Raw genomic sequence first — 19,793 nt, 5'->3', positions numbered from 1 at the left:
CGCTTTCAGTTTCGTATGATACTCTGCAACACTTCTGCCGCGAAATAGTTAAGGGCTTTTTTTTTATCCGAACCACAGTGGACCGCAAAGGAACGCATCACTTTTTTATCGCGTTCCACTGGCGCGATCCAGTGCGTTCCATGTGTTCCAGTGGAACGCTTGGACCACTCTTCCGAGGTAGGTTGAGGTTGGTTCAGGCTGGTTGAACCACCCCGAACCGCTATCATCGCGTTCCATGCGTTCCACGGATAAAAAAAAAGCCCTTTACTTCACGCCGTGGCACTCCGCGGCGCGGCAAATAACCAGAGTGACACGCGCATGTAGGCGCCTACAAACCTAACAGGGATACTTCACGCTTTGCGCAATGCGTGAAGTATCCAGTTAGGTTTGTAGGCGCCAGTGCGCGTCTCGCGCTGGCAGCACGCCGCGCCGCGCCGCTCCGCTCTGTGATAGGCGCTAATATTTAAACTCGCGGAGTCAGTGCTTTTCAACTCATGAATTTGAATTGTTCGATAAAAAAAAGTAAGTAGCATAGGAAAATATAATGTGCGTTTGTGAACACTAAGGTGATTCCGTGTCAAATTTAATGTTTCCAAAGCAATTTAATATTTTCTTTTATGTTTCGTACTGTGCTGCAGCGTAGTGTGCGCCAGATCCAATTTACAATTTAATCCAGCGTGATTGAGAATTTCAAAAGAAAATATTCATAAATATTCTTCCGATCAGATATTTGTTTAATGGAGGTCTAGCAGCCTTGGAATGTATATACGGCGTCTTTCCTCAGCTTTTTCGCGCATTTAGTGGCGGGAGGTTCGAAATTCAGGGACGAGCCGGCAACCACTGCTTCCGAGTCAATAGGAGGCATTGTTTTTGTTTCTTCCGTTTTTTGCCTCTGCCTTTGTGCACCTGTTTATTTGATTGGTTAGACTTCAGGTTTTATTTACGCTGAAACGCCGCCTGCGTTTCCTCTGCGGTTTGTCGTATTTGCATTCGAAACGTGGGGCTTCCGCTTTGTAAGCTCAGAACGATGCATGCTGAATTGGGGTGGAGAGTAAGAAGCGCATTCGGTCTGTTCTTTTGTCCCTAGTGTTACTTGCTCGGTTTTAAAAGCTCTTAGTTTTTAAGACCCCTGGATGTGATATCACTGACATTTTCCGCCACATGGAGAAGAGAGAAATTAGATCAATTTGATCAGGGTTATCAATAAGTAACGGTACTAACTTTTTTTTTTTACCACAATACGGGGTAAAATATTTAAACTGTGATTGTTGGACAGCCAAGTTACAGTTAAAGCCATATTCCGCTACGTTGAGGAAGTGAACCTGTGAAGGCTGTCAAATTTTCTCTGACGAGATTCTCATTTTCTGGGGAATTTTGTATTTATTTACTTTAAGCTGTTAGGCACATTTCTTTCGTGTTTTAATATAGCATTAGCATTATCATGTAACTGTATGTATGACATTCTTTGTTAGCTCAACATATTTTTGTAGCGGCCTCCCGGGGGTAACTTAAACTATGTCAAACACAGTGAGAGAAAGAGAGCAGGTAGATTCTCGTGTAATCGGAAGCCTAGGCGATTTTGCAAGCTGGCAACACTATTTTCCTCCATTTAAATCCTTTAAAAATATCGATTTTAGCCGAGGCAAGCTGCCTCACCAAGAATCGCTTGTTATAACATATATTTCAATACAGGAAAATTATTATTGTCAATTTTCAAGAACCGTCACTGTGCCTAAAACAAGGAAAAGAGATGATCCATGGACAGTTTTGTACAAAAACATCAACGAAAATGCAGCTTGTGAACGTAATAATGAATGGTATCGAAGAAAACGTGAAAAAGTTTTCTTTTTTTTTGGGGGGGGGGGGGGGGTAAGCTCTGATCTGCACGATGTGTGTAAGAAAGGAAGAGAGAGAGAGGGGCTCTCAAAAAGTCGGAATTTCAGCGTGACATAATTCATAAATGACCCATGACAATTATGTTATTTATCTAAGACTGTAATAAAACGCCGCGGAAAATCATTTCATTGGTGGCCAGAATAGTATGAAAGCTCGACGTCAGCGCAAAGTGATGGGTGAGCTTTGCCGAAGCAGCCGATACCGATCACTTTAAGCTCGCCTTAATGAAACGTCAGATTAAACGATTTTAAAAACCAGGGAAAGCGAGAAAAACGCCACTAATCCGATTATCGATGGTTTGCTTGTTGATTCGCCCGTCAGCCGAACGACTAATAATCGAAACACATGTAACTAGTCATTAATACTGTCAAAGTAACCCTGCCCGCCCTTTTCAACACCGCGATGCAATTTGCCAAGTTGTGCCGGTTTTCTCCTACAAGGTGGAGAAATGGTGCTGGGCCCACACCGTTTCGCGGGGAAAACAAAGCCAAGAAGTTCCAAAAATTAAAATTAGAGTCAAAATTATTTTTTGAACTATAATGTGTACCAACCAGTACGAAACTGAGGGGGAAGAGTGTTCAGCTCAGGCAGTTTGCATTGGAATATTAAGTTGGAGTCACGCCGAGAGATATATGGGTGAGTTCAAATAAGCGTCTAATTTGGTGTCCCGAGCTGTTTTAATCGTCATAATCTGAGAATCATGGGCAGATCAAATTTTTTTTCTCATTTTCCACACTATTGTTGACTATTACATGCTACTTCCCACTTTATTTGGACTGAAATAAAAATTTAGGAGAACTTTGAATGTGCAAATTGCCTACATTTGTCCCAAATTTGCGTGTCCCCCCGTGCCTGGTTCTTGACTTTAAATCGATGTTGCAGCATAACTAGAGTGATTATTTGAGAAAACTTTATCGGAGATGATAGGTAATGCTTTTGAATTTGAGAAAAAAAATAAGTCAATTTATTTTTTGCTCCATCAATAACTTTTTCACGCGCTAGAATCATTGTCCCGAGCAACAGTCAGCAACAGTCAGGAGAGACATGGCAACGATGTAATAAGCTCTAAATGATTGCCGTAACGTTGAGGTTTTTCCAAAAAAACGACTTTTTTTGTTTTGATTGAATAGTCCACACGTCGTAGATGGCAAAAATTCTGAAATTCGCAAATTTTTGTGCAAGATTAACGCCATTAATGATGCCAAACAGAATGCTATACATGATAACTAACAGGGCGTCAAGCATACACACACACACTAATATCAGCTCGTAAAATACTTTCGAAGTGTGCGTTAGGGAAAATTTTCTCTTATTCCGATCCTCTAGGACGTGCTACTAAATATTCCGTGAAAAAAAACACCAAAATTGTCTTTACTGTTAGAGATAAGCTTAAAAAACAGCTTATTCCATCCTGTCCCGTTCCATCCTGTCCCATATGTTTCCATCCTGTCCCATGTCCCACTGTAGTGGGACAGAGTGGAAAACTGTTACAACTGAGACTTGCTTGTTTAAGCCCTGTAGGCGCTCTTTTCTACCGATTTAAGTGAAACTTGGTACCCGGGGGTATTTTTCAATGGGGAACTCGAATTTTTAGTCGAATTTTGAAAATTCGAAAATCCAAGATGGCGGACATGGCCTAAAATGCTATCGCAGCGCCTAATCAACTGGGACTTGTTTGATTAAGCCCTGTAGGCGCTCTTTTCGACCGATTTAAGTGAAACTTGGTACACGGAGGTATTTTTTAATGGGGAACTCGAATTTTTAGTCGAATTTTCAAAATTCGAAAATCCAAGATGGCGGACATGACCTAAAATGCTATATCAGCGCCTAATCAATCGATTTACGCAAAACTTGGTACCCGGGGGTATTTTTGAATGGGAAACTCGAATTTTTAGTCTAATTTTCAAAATTCGAAAATCCAAGATGGCGGACGTGGCCTAAAATGCTATCTCAGCACCTAATCAGTCGATTTACGCAAAACTTGGTACCCAGAGGTATTTTTGAATGGGAAACTCGAATTTTTAGTCGAATTTTCAAAATTCGAAAATCCAAGATGGCGGACGTGGCCTAAAATGCTATCTCAGCACCTAATCAGTCGATTAAAGTGAAACTTGGTATCCGGGGGTACTTTTCAATGGGGAACTTGAATTTTTAGTCAAATTTTTAAAATTCGAAAATCCAAGATGGCGGACATGGCCTAAAATGCTATCTCAGAGCCTAATCAATCGATTTACGCGAAACTTGGTACCCGCGGTTATTTTTGAATGGGGAACTCGAATTTTAGTCAAATTCCCGAGATTCGAAAATCTAAGATGATGGCCGTGGCTTAAAACACTATCTCGGTGACTAATTAATTGATTTTTATGAAACTGGACCGGGAAACCTTGGTATAAGGAAAAGAAAGGAAATTTTAATAGGGGTGCAATAGGGTTTCTTATGTATCTTAGGCTACGAAATCGAAAAATTCCTGTGTTTTTTCCATCGTGCACAGATTCTCCCGGAAAATTGACTCTTCTGGAAAAGCTAGACTTTTAAGGAAAATTCCGATTTCTCCGGAAAAATTCCGAACTTTCCCAGGATAAATCGCATTGATACAGGTAAATGGAGGTGTTCTTCAGAATCAGCGCCAAAAATCTACTCCGAAACCATTGGGAAATCTTCGGAAAATCAAAAATAAAAAAAAAAGTTGACCGGTGTAATTGTTATATGTATGTAAGTCCTCAAAATTTCCTGGCTTTATCACCACTTCAGCGGGTACACGCCCACTCGAAGTTTTAAAATTCGGTGTTTTTGATCCATTTTGTATTGCAATATTCCAAGAAATAAAAGCTTCTTCTCGTGTGAAACGAAATCAGTGCGCATTTTGATAAACAGACGGAACTGTCTAAAAGACAAGCAGAATAAGCTCCAGATATCTTTCATGACAGATGAAATTTTTTCTTAATTTTTTTGGTTCTGCAAGATATGAAAGGGTTACATGTTTTCAATTATGCTTTAATTTAGTGATCGACGATGCTTTTATGACAATTGTGTTCAATTTTTAATTAAAAGTATTATATGTCACCTCTGAGATGAAAATTTAGGAAATCAGGCAAAATTACGGCAAATTTTGGGAAGTGATACACTTGACGGTGGAAATTCGGGTTTAAGCCCAACTATTAAGCTCGACGAGCTATATTTCCTAAGTCTACACCTAATGACAGTCAAAATAAAGTTTGGTTTGCCCAAAAATTCAGAAAAAAATTTTGGGAGGAAATAGAACCTGGAATTTGACCCTTATTTGAATTCACCCATATACCGGTTTGGGCCTTTTTAGACCTCATCAGCAGATCACACTCGGCAGTGAACCCAACTTAACAACATGCCGCAAAATCCAAGACGGCATTAAAACGTCGTCATTGATATGACGCGAGGCATGAAGGTTTTCTCCTACTCTGACCGTTGAAATTGTCGGGGATGGAGATTTCAACAGTTAAAACTGATGGGTTTGATCGCAGGCCCTAAAAGTGGCCGTTGATGATCCCACCGTTGATGAACTGAGGAGAGCTCAAACTTGCTGCAAAAAAGCTCGACCTGCGCACAGTTTGAGTTTAGGACACAGTTTTCCTACTTTAAGTCATATTTAGAAGTTAGATTTCGCAACTTGTGGTCAACCGTAACAACAAAATACGGGCCCAAACCATCATTTCTATTGTCAATTCTTTTATACAAATTTTCCCAGAACAGTATTAGCAACTTTAAAAAAGCTCATTCAATAAAAAAGAAAAATCATACACAGTATACAAATTCAAGTCAAGAATTTGATTGAATCGCAAACATTTAATCCATTCATTTGATGTAGGTACACTAACCTGAAAAGCGATAAAAGCATTGGAATGTGATTTTTTAGTTATGTTTTTTCGATGAGTGAAATGAAGTTTGATAATGAAGTTTGGCAACCATGGTTCTCTGTTGACACTCTCAGATGATTTTATCTGCTCTCGACTAATTGCCATGTTATCTAACTGTTTTGGGCAGGAAATCATCCTTCTTTAATGAGCCTTTAAGACTTTAAATCTTTTTCCGCTGAGTATCCCGCTAATCTGAAACGTATATATTTTATTCGCGGTCTGCGTCGCGTCGGGAGGAAGATTGATAGATCACATCTATGTTTCAGAGGCTCTGGAAAAAAGAAGAAAAGTTTTTAGTTTAAAGTTGGAACAAACGCCATTCAGCAATTGTTATCGTTGATCTATCCCTTTAAAATACACCGCAAAATAAAATCAGACCTTAAATGAGCTTAATGCCATTCGACCCAGAAAAATTAGATTTTTTTTTCATAGAGAAACAGATTTTTTTGGTAATTTCTTGTTAAACTGAGAAAGAAACTTGTTGAATTAGGAGTGTGATTAATTATGTACGCCCAGTAAGATTTTTGCCCGGGGTCGGATTAGCGGGGGCACGGCCCCCTAAGCCGACGGGCCTTCGAGTGATTTTTTTTATTTATTTTTTTTTATTTTATGACCACCATGTACAGTTCTTTATCTTAGAAAATTATCCGACCAGATCCTTTAGGGGCCTAGATTTCAGAGGTTTTCGTTGCGCGAATCGTGTTCTACGAGAAATCCTGGGAATGAATCATGTATCAGAGGGCTTGAATTCGTATACCTTCTTTAATGGTCCATTAATCTAAAAAAGCGAACATGAAGAACATTCCTAACTTTCCCTGGAAAAAAATATTTTATCGGGAGAACGAGGCAACGTGGGAATGCTCACTCGGCGTCGAAACACAACATGGGCCTCTTCAGTCCCATTATTCGATGCCACGCTTATTTTATTGCGAGTTCGCATACTCGCGCCAAACACAGTGCGGCCGGCGTTAAACGCATATTAGCGCCTGCAAGACTGTAGGAATACCTCACGCATTGCGCCAAACAGTGCCGTCGGCGCGAGCGCATATTAGCGCCTACAGGACTGCATGAATACTTCTCGCATTGCGCCAAACGCAGTGCAGTCGGTCAATTGGCCTGAAACGCATATTAGCGCCAACAAGACAGATTGTTCTTCGATATTTTACGAGTGGTTTATTTTCCGTAGTTGGCGGCCGCGTAGTGGCCATGGGCCCATAGTCTTATAAATTGTAAGACTTTGCACTTACATGATGCGGTCAGATCGGCTGATGAACTTTCAGGAAGAAGCCTCCTTGAATGCGAATATTATTTAAAACTCTGATGTTAAAATCTAACTATTTGAATGAGACCCACGCGGGAGTGAGGTCAAACGAAATGTCAAGTGGAAATCATTAATCTATGTTTTTAAAGCCTTTTTTGCCCTATTTCATCCAATTTCTCAACTCTCTAATGTAAATTATTGATTCATCAGTAAAATTAATGGGAGTCTTTTACTTAACATTAATTACTTTAATTATTTTGTTTCAGGTTAGTAATTAAGTACCGTTATACTCCTTCAGAAGGAAGGGGACTTTTTCCGGCAATATCGTAAGTATGCATGTTTTGGCAATAAACCACAAGTCAGGGAAGGAATTAAAGCCTTACAACAGATATTTCCTCGTTAAAATTATATGCAAAGCACGATACACGGGTTTAAAAAGTCTGAAATCAAGTAATGAGGCAGACATAAAACGTGTTTGCTTTATATAAGACCCGATGATTTCAACCTCTCCAACGAGGAAACCAGAGTCAACGAATTTCAAATCTCTAATCGAACGTAAACATTCTCAAAAATACCCGTGTTTCAGGTTACTGTGGGCTACATTGAATTACTTTTTTTTAGTCAGATAAACTTTTGGACCCACAGCCACTTGAGGAACCCTCAATTTTGATGAAGTACCATGCATCGCGATGCTTAATTTTTCATGCTGCTTAATGACATTTTAATGGAACACGTAAAGTGGCCGAAAGTGTACCTACGGATAAAAATAGACTATTTTAGTGATCGTGCCATGCCAGCACCACATTTTACGACCAAATAATCGTAGCATCGTGATCTCCAAACCCAGATCCCTCAAATGTGCCTTTCAGACACTCTTGTTTCGAGTCCTCTCTTAAACCCCAATTTTGAAGGATAAAAGTCGACATAAAAAGGTTCCAATCTGAACAAGACAGCGGATGATGCTGCTATTTCAGGAATAATAAATGACCCGCTAACTACTTTTTCTTTCTCAATTTTTCCGCATTCACTGCGGTCTAACAACTTTCCTTTTCTTTTCTCTTCTATTTTCAAATGTCTGAGTTTTTGTACCTGCAATAATCCACCTCATTCAACTTAGATCCGCATAATTTTTTTTTTAAAAAAAAAAAAACTAAATCTTGAAAGTACGGCCGTTGTTGCTGTCCTTATCAGTAACACATCAATATTTCTCAAAATGCCCCGAATACAACACTATACGAAACATACCAAATCCGTCGTAAAACACGAAACTCAAAACGAAATGGCGAATGCAAGAAATTGACCGTGTTTTTTTCCTCATCACTCAGAATTACAAAGGTCAACCTGTTGCAACACCGAAACAGAAACAGAATCTAACCGAGCAGAGCGATCTCAAGACGTCGCTCCCCCGAAGTAATAAAGACATAACTCAGTCCTCACCTGAGGAGCATGAGGTTTTAACAACCCCCGGGTTCATCTCAAAGCTCAGTTAGGCCCTTCCGTCACTCGGGAGCCGGAGACAGTGTCCGTCGGAGCTTTGGCGAAGGGGGGGGGGGGGACGACGACGACATGAGCCGACATTACCGTCTGGGACCCGCGGCAAATATTTGGACAGTGCAGTTCATAGAGATCAAATAAGCTCAAGGCGACGTCGCGGAAACAGCGAGAGGGCTGTACAAACAAAGGTCGCGATTTAATAACTGCACCCCGCCAAATCGCACAGCCTGGTTGCTCAATGCTCGTCGCGACGGAGGGGCTAAATGCCGTTTCCGACGCGCTAAGGAGGAGCGAAGCGCTAGGATTCGAGGGTTGCCGTGTCTTCGTCTGTGAAATTTTTGAACTTTGAGGTAGCTATGGATATTTTTCGTTGGGATGTTCGGAAGCGCTGGCGTAAATAGCGGATGCAATTCTGTGAAAATTTCACCGCGAAAATTTTTCGGTTTTCTAGGAAAATCGAATTTAATCATAGGAATTTCGGCAATGCCGTGTTCCAAACCGAAAATGCAGCATCTCCATTATAGATGTTTAGTATTTTTTTTCGAAAAACCTCCTCCTATTATAAGAAAACTAGCGAACGTGAAATCTAAATGTTTCAGAGTGATGGTGATGCGTCATTGGAAACTTTTACGGGAGAAAATGAAGCTTGCATGATGGTGATATTATTCCATCGTGATAGAGCAACATGCGTGGAAAATAAATTATATATCTGCAATTGAATATTTCCACGTAAAAAAATTAAATCAGATGTTTTTTTCTTTTTTTTAAAAAAATCCGTTTTAATTTGTTCAAAAATTCTCTAATTATTTTTTTCAAAAAGTCTCTAATTAATTCTTTCGACTTAATCTTCTTTCAGATTAAATCTACTTTTTTTCATTTTCTTTAAATTTGTAGCAGTCCCGTCAACTAAGGCGTTCTTATCGCTTACTTCTTATGAATTTGCCTCTCTTATTTTCTTCAGATACCAAATGTGCAAAGTTAAAATTCGGCATTCCTTGAGAGGTAAAAGCCAGAGCCCAGCGGCTCGGTTTGGTATACATTTTTTCAGAACTGACGCTACAGGTTCTTTTTTTTATTATTTTCGTGACGAGTTTACTTTTCTCGTGTCCAGCATCTATATTGTGCATCAAATAAACGTCTCAGCTTCTCGAGAGAATCTTGTTTGTATATCACCATGCTAGAGGATTTGCGACTGTAAATCCATGCGCTCTGAGACTGAATCAGTGTTGTAAACGTGCCGGCTCAAAGAGCGTCTTTTTGTGGGGCGATGACTGAGCAACGTTTCATTGAAACGCTTGTCTCCATGTCTCAACATGTTCAGAATAGCCCTTGCTCTTGTGACATCGCAGTACATATTATATTTCCGTCGTCACTAGGGAGTAGGGAGCACAGTTTTGTGGACAGTCTCTTACTCGCACAGAAGTTTTCTTCCCTTGCGCTACGAGGTCACCGTCTCTCCCGCTCGAAACGTATTTTGGTTGTAAAAAGGTCGAGCTTTGTAAGTAGAGCGGATCTCAAATTCTTATTGGCGCTCAATTGCAGTTATTAAAAATGTCCGCTCGCAAAATTTATGAAAGATGCGAGAATTTTATGAAATTTCGGGCAAAAACTATGATCAGGCCCTCTTAAGGAAAAGAAAATTTTTTAGAAGTTTTGAAAAATCCTAATCTACGATACTAGATTTAAGATTAGGTTGATTATCGTAATCGGCTCAAACCAACGATGTAGAAACTGTAGATTGATGGTGGCCCACGAAAAAACGTGATATACATGGGGAGGTCGTTCGATAGGCGGGCGGGGAGTGGAAATGGCCAATAGCTATCTTCGTCATAACCTCAAATACATGGGATCTTACGAAAGGTTTCACAAGGAATGATTTAGCGTTGAAATTTTCATCGTAAACTCCCTTGATGAATGGCTAAGTTTCATATCTAGACACAGCTTTTCAAACAGTTGGTTCTAAATTTGATCCAAGTCCGTATTTAGCAACAGTCCTATAAGAAACCACGGAAACCGAATATTTTTGTTCTAACCTAATTGTTGCTCCTGGTGTGTTACGAATTTCACTGTTGGCGTAGCACAGGATCCCCCTATAGTTTCTAAATTTTCGGCTCAAACCTGCTTTTACCATGTGGTACTTTCACCGTCGCTTTTATACTTTATGTATGGTTGAGTTGAAAAAGGCAACAGCTAAGACATAGACATTAGATTGAAATTCATTTTCTCAAAATAATATGGTGGCAAAATAAATTTCAATATGCAACACGTATGCTGTCGTGTTTTTTAACTCATCCATACGAAACATTTCTGTTTTTTTTTGGTGAGGCACGTTCAGACGGCATGCCAAGCTGCTCATTTGGCCGCCTGACATGCTGCTTGACGGGCCGTTCGACGAAGCCTCCGCCAAACGTGCCCATATACTGCCGTGCTAAGGAAGAGCGCCGTATGAACATTCGAGAGTTGCAAAATTTCCTTCGATAAAATGTTCATTTTTGAGGAAAGTCATGCATCTTTTTCTTTGAAATTTTCAGGAACTTTAGGTGAAATTGCGAGCAAAAGTATCTGAAAAATTGGAAAGAAAATATTCATAAGTTTACCGGGAAATTCGTAATTTATCAAATGGAATTTCGCAACGTCTGGAGGTTCATCCGGCATTTTTCCTTACCACAGCAGGATAGTAGAAAAACAAACGGCGGTTTCCAGGACGGAATATTTCATGATCCTTATAAACTGAAGTTAAAGTGCCAGATACACCTGCAAGCTAAACGCGCGTCCGGAGCGGCGACTAGGCATTCAGCCGTGTTTGGCAATCTCCGCAGTCAATCAGACTGCAACTCAGCGCCCCTAACTCACTCAAAGTAGAGTCGGATCCTACTTTTTGCGCCTGGACGCGCGTTTAGCAAGCAGATGTATCTGGCGCTGTAACGTGCCCCCCGTACGTACCATCAGTTCCTTTCTCCGTGCATAGTTGTATCGCCCGATTTGAAACCAAATTTCTCTTCTCATTGGAGACATGTTGATAAGGCCTGGACACACGCTTAAATTTCTGTCAATTTATGATCAAAATGTTGACAAAAATGACGGCCGAGAGTTATCTAAATTGGTATCTAAAATTAATTAAAACAGCGTGTTGATCGAAATAAGCACTGTTGTGTGGGAATCAGATGACGAACGAGACCCCCAGTTCCATCATCTACCATCAAATTTTTGCAGGCCGCAGAAAATAGACGGTAGAGGGTGCGCATAAGTCACCATTTGATCGAAAATTGATGGAAATTTGAGCGTGTATCCAGGCCTATACAACGCCTTAACGCGAACCGGCAACAGTCACACAAACTCACCAGAAGCGTCAGTTATTTTGACAGATATCCGTTCATTTCGGAGCTTCGGAGCTTAAACAGCCCCCATCCTCTCTCCAGCCCCCTTATTTGGCGGCTCTCCGGCGAACAGTTGCTGCAACAAGATTTGACCGGCGCAGAATTGGCTGGTTCGGCATGTCTATTAAAACCCAAATCTTTATCCACTCATCGCGGACCGCAGCCCGTGCGGGGGTGGCGTCCGGGGTTCCGACCGCAGCTGTCGCCTCCCAGCTTTCAGGGACCGAGCGCGTTCGGACTAAATCCTTTCGTAACAATCGTTTCGGTCGGGGGATTAATTGAGTGCTTGCATTTGCGTTTGTCTCCTATGCAGCATGAATTGATGGGCTCGACGCGCTGTGGTGGTTCCGGTTTTATCAATTCCGCGCCATCGTGTATGGGGTTTTATTGGATTTTACTCGGGGAAAAGGTCTAAATTCTCAAGAAAATTTTACTTGAATTATTGATTGCGATACTGATTTTTTTAGAGTTTTAATTTTGGAATGACAAAATTGAAATGTTAATCTCGGAACAGCAGTTTGCTCTTTTTCAAATCTTGAGATTTTCAGTTTTACCATTTCAAAAAAAAAAAAAAAAATCTTTTTTGTCATTTTCATTTTTTTTTAAAGAATCATAATAAGTACCTTAACCGATATGAAAAAAATGAGGCCCTATTGATATGATTGTATCGAGATAACCAACATTAACCGTGAGAACCGTAGCAGTAGCTCAGAAGATCAGTCATTCCCTTTCTTCCACGTTCCAAATGTTATGGGACCAAGAATCTCGTTATGTAAATGCAGAAGATACGAAAACGCCTTCAATTGAGGCGTGATACCTCACGCGTTCCGGAGAGTTCGAATAGTTGTATCCCTGCGCCTTAGCAGAGCGATGGAAGCTTAATATTGAAGTAGCGTCACCGCTTGGTTTTTCGGTTTTCCCGTGCCGCTACTGCAGTTTTGACTGTTAAGGCCGTAGTTTAAGGATGCTAAAGCCAGGATTGTATTTTGCAAATGTAGAGTTTTTGCAAAAACGTATGAAAACGTTGCTTGCTTTCAAAATCGAAAAAATTAAGTATCCAAGTATGAGTCTCCAAAGAATCCATGTCTCCTGCAGCCTACTTCAATGAGACGTCTTTTGTTTTAATTTTTTTTCCTTAGAAAAAATAATCCTGACATTTACGTGCAAAATGTTCAAAGAACGATCTTGATGAATTCCTTGTCATTTGCAACAAAAGCGATGACCCTTCGTCTTTCAACAAAATGAAATGCGACAGGATATCTCTGACATCAGAAAGGCCATGACGCATGGCCATCTTTCTGCCATGACGTTGACATTGTGCCAACGGCGCTGGGATGGCGCCTTACAAGTCTGTAGGATATTTCATGGAGTGGAAATATTTTTTGACAATTTTTTAATTGTTAAAGCGTCGATTCGTTTTTCCGTGTGGACGGGCCCTAAGCCCAGGCGAGAAAGCGGCGCAGCGTGGCGGCGGCCTACCCCACGTGAAGTTACGCCGGGAGAGCATTATTCTGCCGTGCTAAGGAAGAACGCCGTATGAACATTCGAGAGTTGCCAAATCGCCCTGGATAAAACATGTATTTTTTACGGAAATTATGCGTATTTTTCTTTGGAATTTTCAGACGTTGTAGATAGAATTGCGAACAAAATTGCCTGAAAAATTTGAGGAAAAATATTCACAATTTTCCCAGTAAATAAAGAGGGTTATTCAAAATCGGCGATTTTACCCTACGCTTGGATTTTGCCCGGAGTTGGATATGTTGTTCCCTATCACAAGACACGCCTTTTTCCGGCATTGGCAAGTTCACCCGAAATTTTTCCCGCGCGCTACAGCGTTGCCAAGTTGAAAACAGGCAAATTCCGTAAGTGGCATCAAAATTGAGTTATGAAGTTGCGGTTTTAACGAAAATTCTCTAAAAATTACGCACTTTTAGGAATTGACCATGTTTTTAATGTCGCATTAATTTTAACATGCATTATTGCCAAATTTCCGATTTTTAAATTCGACACATGTTACATATCCGCAAATACCCAAAAAAGCTATCTTCAAATTTGAATAAAAAGTTGTCTAATCGATAGTTCGTTTGATTTCGCATCCATCAATATATTATAGCTCGCTGGGAAACTTTTGGTTCGCGAGATATCATCATTTTTGTGAACAGCTTTATGGAGCGACGACGCTTTTTGAGTCCGGGCGGATAGAAATTTTAGCCTCCTAAAACACCGGGTAGCATTAATTCCATGGTTTCCTATGTAATTTTTGGCGCTAAATCCGAATTTGACCATTTCATACAAAAATTGTCACCAAGATGTTGCCAAATTTGGCAAAAATTGCTTAAAATCGGCCTTTTTGGCGGATTATAGCCTGCGACTTGCCAGGAGTTGATCAGACGACAAAATTGGTTATTTCCGCAGTTAAAACTCGTTAAACTATCTACAAGCTGAGTCAAATTCTTTCTGCTCACGGTAAAATTAAACGCGCGACAAGCAGCAAACTGAAAAAAAGACACCAAAATTGGCGCTTTTTGCGGTTTTTGTCGTAAGTTTCTTGTTCTCCGATTAAGAGAATGTTTCTTAGAAAAATCTGAATTACGCCGAGTGTAACGACAAACTATTGTATTGTTACATATATAGATAAAGAGCCGCTTTAACAGCGGTCTCTCGGGCCCCGCGACGCCTAACCGCCATAGTCCCTTGTCCACCCACAGGTCCTCGGTAATTTGGAGCGCCCTTGTTCCTTTTTAAGCCCCTTATTGTCCTTTCCTGGGCGTCTTCTTCAGTTTGGTGTCGTTACTTTTTTCTATTAAACTCCATTATCTCAGAATTATAAAATAAAATTGTATACTAAATATAGGGTAATGAATAATAACGGTCAAATACCGCCAAAATTCAACGATTTGTACGTAATTTTGGCAATATTGCAATGCGTCTTGTCTTGTTTTAATGAAGTCAGTCTGAGGAGTACATTTTATTCTTTAATTTTTAGCAGAAAATTTTCCATTATTGTTTCAAAATGTGGTTTATTGACACGATTTGATAAAACTCACTATTTTATGAATTTTTCCCCTCTGAACTAAATACCCTAGTTATTAGTATATATCTAAGTTGAAAATTAAATTATTCTACAGAAGTGTATTATTTTGCAGGAGAGATACATTTATAAAATTTAAAAATAAGAGGTGAACAAAGAATATAGGACAATAATATCGAAAAAACCAGCGAAAATTAAGGTATTTTGTTTAAGCTTGGCAACATTGGAATATGTTCGATCTTATTTTATTGTTCAATTTTATTAAATTCTGCTCATGTTGTTCATTAGTTTAGTCAAATTCTTTCTGCTCACGGTAAAATTAAACGCGCGACAAGCAGCAAACCGCAAAAAGCGCCAATTTTGGTGTCTTTTTTTCAGTTTGCTGCTTGTCGCGCGTTTAATTTTACCGTGAGCAGAAAGAATTTGACTCAGCTTGTAGATAGTTTAACGAGTTTTAACTGCGGAAATAACCAATTTTGTCGTCTGATCAACTCCTGGCAAGTCGCAGGCTATAATCCGCCAAAAAGGCCGATTTTAAGCAATTTTTGCCAAATTTGGCAACATCTTGGTGACAATTTTTGTATGAAATGGTCAAATTCGGATTTAGCGCCAAAAATTACATAGGAAACCATGGAATTAATGCTACCCGGTGTTTTAGGAGGCTAAAATTTCTATCCGCCCGGACTCAAAAAGCGTCGTCGCTCCATAAAGCTGTTCACAAAAATGATGATATCTCGCGAACCAAAAGTTTCCCAGCGAGCTATAATATATTGATGGATGCGAAATCAAACGAACTATCGATTAGACAACTTTTTATTCAAATTTGAAGATAGCTTTTTTGGGTATTTGCGGATATGTAACATGTGTCGAATTTAAAAATCGGAAATTTGGCAATAATGCATGTTAAAATTAATGCGACATTAAAAACATGGTCAATTCCTAAAAGTGCGTAATTTTTAGAGAATTTTCGTTAAAACCGCAACTTCATAACTCAATTTTGATGCCACTTACGGAATTTGCCTGTTTTCAACTTGGCAACGCTGTAGCGCGCGGGAAAAATTTCGGGTGAACTTGCCAATGCCGGAAAAAGGCGTGTCTTGTGATAGGGAACAACATATCCAACTCCGGGCAAAATCCAAGCGTAGGGTAAAATCGCCGATTTTGAATAACCCTCTTTTTATTGAAGAAAATAAAATGATTTAAATCATTTTATAACGGGACGATAGCAAAAATTAAATGTCGTGGAGAGTTGTCCGGAGGTTTTTTCGTCACAAAAGGGCTAAAACAAGGCTGTTGTTTGTCACCAACACTATTTAAGGTATACCTAGAGCACGTGTTAAAGGAATGGAAAAATAAGGTTGCGGGAATGGGCGTTCCACTCCTTGATGGGCAGACCCTTTATACTCTATGCTTTGCCGATGACCAGATCGTTGTAGCTCAAGATGAAGAAGATGCAGATTACATGACGCGGAAGTTGGTCGAAGAATATCGGAAATGGGGCATGGATGTTAGTGTGTCCAAGACAGAGAAGCTGGTCGTGGGAGCAGCGCATCAACGGCAAAGCATAGAGCTTGAGGATGGACGGCGCATCGAAGAGTGTGACGAGTATAAGTATCTCGGTGTTTGGCTCGATCAGGATGGAAGGATGGATAGAGCAATTAAGGACAGGATCATCCAGGGCAGGAGAGCCATCGCGATGCTGAACGGGGTGCTCTGGGATCAGAGCATCTTAAAGGCAAACAAGCACCGGATATATGACGCCATCGTTAAAAGTATCGTGCTCTATGGTAGTGAAGTGTGGCCTTTGACGAAAAGAACGCAAGAAATGTTGAGGGCAACTGAAATGGATTTTTGGCGGCGATCTGCCGGCATTTCGAGACGGGACCGTGTCCGTAATGAGAGAATTCGCCAGGTGATGAAGGTTGAGAAAGATATCGTGCACCACGTCATGTCCAGGCAGTTATGCTGGTATGGACATGTGCAAAGAATGTCGGAGGAGAGGTTGCCCAAACAAGTTTTGGATTGGGTACCACCTGGGAAGAGGCGACGGGGACGTCCCGTAAAGGGTTGGCGGCAGGGCGTTGACGAAGAGATGTTGCGGTGTCAGTTGCCCAATAACCTCTGGGAAGACAGGCATATGTGGCGTTTGGGTGTCGTAGAACGCCAGAGTGCGTTGTAAATCGACTTTATATGTATATATTGAAGAAAATATGGCAACGTTTGAAGGTTCTTACGGCGTTCTTCTTTAACACGGCAGTATTCGCCTGTTGGCTGCATCGTAATTGAAAGCAAACGGCAAGGCGCTGGGCGCACCGACTCGGTGAGTCGGAAAGGATCCAGAAGGGGTGAGGCACTTGAGAAACGCAGCGACTTATTTTATTCGATTCTCACCCGGAGCTCTCGCATGATTGGCTCATTTCCATTTGCCCGCTCGCTCCTCGCGGCCGAGGCTTCGCGTCCTGCGGGAGTTTGATTAAAATGCTTCATACTTCACGGCGATAAGTCGGCGCCAAGATAACTCCCCGCAAAGTGGGCTCGGCTCGGAAAGTGAAAGCTAATTTCCGCCTTCGGATATCTCTCACGCTGTGGGTGAATAAGCCATCCAACAGGATAAGAAATTAAGCTAAACAGCGAGTTTTCGTGAGAAAATTTTACTCAGAACGTATTATTGGGCTTTGTCCCAAGGGGGACTTTTTTACGGGATTTGTCCCAGGGAAAAATCCCCTTCCCGAGCAGATGGTACATGGGAAAATCCGTGGACATCCTTGTCCAATGTACAAATCCCGTGGAGACATGGCATTAAACGTATAGAGCGCATCTAAAATGTACTCATAAATGAAAAATAAGTTTTTGTGGTTTACATCATAAACAGGAAATTCAAATTTTCCACCAGCGAAAAAACCCTCATCAACACGGAAAAAAAAGTGTCAGGGGTTATCCCCTAAAATTGTGGTATTACCCCAATTTGTTGGATGATATGGACATTTCTAATTAATTGTGGTAGTTTATCACAACTCAAGTTAGAGTAGTACCGCAAAATTTGGGTTAATCACCTAATTCATTGGGTAACTACCATAATTAATTGGGGTGCTACCATAATTAAGAGGGAGAACTACCACAATTAATTGGAAATGTCCATATCATCGAACAACCTCGTGCTTTTTTTTCCGTGAATGATGGCCAAGCTATGGGAAGATAAATCAACCTCCACGTTAGGCAAAGAACAAGAGTTTGGTGACACACACAATTCCTTCCTCTTTTAATACATGATACTTCCAATCTTGGCAAAAAAGAGTTAGTGCACAGGAAAATTCTTCCATCTTAAAATTTACCAAAAGCAGTTAAGTTCTCAACTTGACTCGAGCGGACTCTGGTTTTCTGTTAGCGGGAAGTGCGAATTAAAATAGTCAAAAAACGTTACTTTCAAACTTAAGAGTTTAATATGGAAATTTTTGGACGATGGAAGATGATCGGTTTTCTATCGAAAAAACGGGGTTGAGAAAGGAGAGATATTTAAAACATTAATCTGCCATGTTAATAAAACTTCATTCACGAGTTCGATTCAATTGTACCACTTCCTTTGGAGCAAATATTACCTAAACCTCTAGGATATCTGAAGTCATCATTCTGAACCGAACTTTCCACAAATGAATTAAATCCAAAGGTACTGTGGACCAACAAATACCCGGATAAAGTTTATTTCATTAAATCTTTTTTTAGTTAATTTACTTTTAAAAAACGTCCATAACCATTTTTGAGAAACTAGATTACGTTTCCATCGAAAAAATGAATTTCGTTTTACGACTCAGTACGTCCAACCTGATCTGAAATCAATTCCCTGAAATATTCACCGCTGTACAATATTAAATTTAGAAATTGTCAGCTCTGTATACCACAGTGCGGGTGAAACGTGCATTCCGTAAGAGATGAACTGAAGCAAACAAACGCGGCATCCATTGGAGAAAGTCAACCATTCGACCGTTTACCTCGGAAATAATTTTTCTTTTCGACGCTTCGTCCCAAGGCTCAGAATTTATTTACGACGCCTTAACATTAATGAGGACCGGCAAGCAAAAAAGGAATCGTAAATTATGCCATTCTGATCGAGACCAAATTTTTACGACGGTTGAGAACCGACGGAGCTTCGACAAAAATCTATGAAAAAGGCAATCTCTGCATTCACTTGAATAAATTCTTTAATAAAGCGTTTGCAATTTTTAAACTGACATTTTTTGTGGGTTAATCTAGGATTTAGCTTCCTGCTAATATTCTTGAAAAATAATATTCGTGACGGAGAGCTCGAGAGCTCCCTTGACCTCTATGCTGATTTTCCCGGTTCAAACCAAGCTATACGACAATTATGAAATTCGTCACGCTTTACTCAACCAAATCTTCTTCGCAACGTTCACTAAGTAGTAGCATAATATGCCAGTTTGATTTTGAAAAGATAATTTATATTTTTGAGGTAGCGGCTTGATATGTATGTAATTTATATTTTTGAGTTGAAATTTTGCTATCAGTAATCGACACTGCAACTGAAATTGCAACATATTTAAATAAAGAGAAGAAATGTAGTTGAGTTTTATGTAATGTTTTATCATTTGAAATTACTATAATGCCAACAAACATTACAAAAACTTCAAAATCATAAGTTAAGACCCGCTGACTCCGCAAGTTTGAATAATCATATGCAACACATTGCGGCTGACGCGCAAGCATAGTATGGCGCCTTAGAAGACCACAGGATACTTCATGCATTGCACGTACAGCACGGTGCGCGCAACGAGTAGTATAGCGCCTTACAAGTCTGAAGGATACTTCATGCATTGCGCATAAACCGCAGT

The 19,793-nt window shown here is 40.3% G+C and overlaps 1 protein-coding gene across 1 annotated transcript in view; it reads left to right on the top strand.

Moving 5' to 3' along the window:
• The window catches only part of LOC109032891 (limbic system-associated membrane protein), a gene marked incomplete in the record, with an annotated part of 401,446 nt that overhangs the window by 41,676 nt on the left and 339,977 nt on the right, over positions 1 to 19,793 (top strand).

This window comes from Bemisia tabaci, chromosome 4 (assembly GCF_918797505.1).
Source record: "Bemisia tabaci chromosome 4, PGI_BMITA_v3".
Lineage (NCBI taxonomy): Eukaryota > Metazoa > Arthropoda > Insecta > Hemiptera > Aleyrodidae > Bemisia > Bemisia tabaci.
The sequence above is the reverse complement of the archived record's forward strand: the minus strand, read 5'-3'. Positions and strand labels throughout refer to the sequence as shown.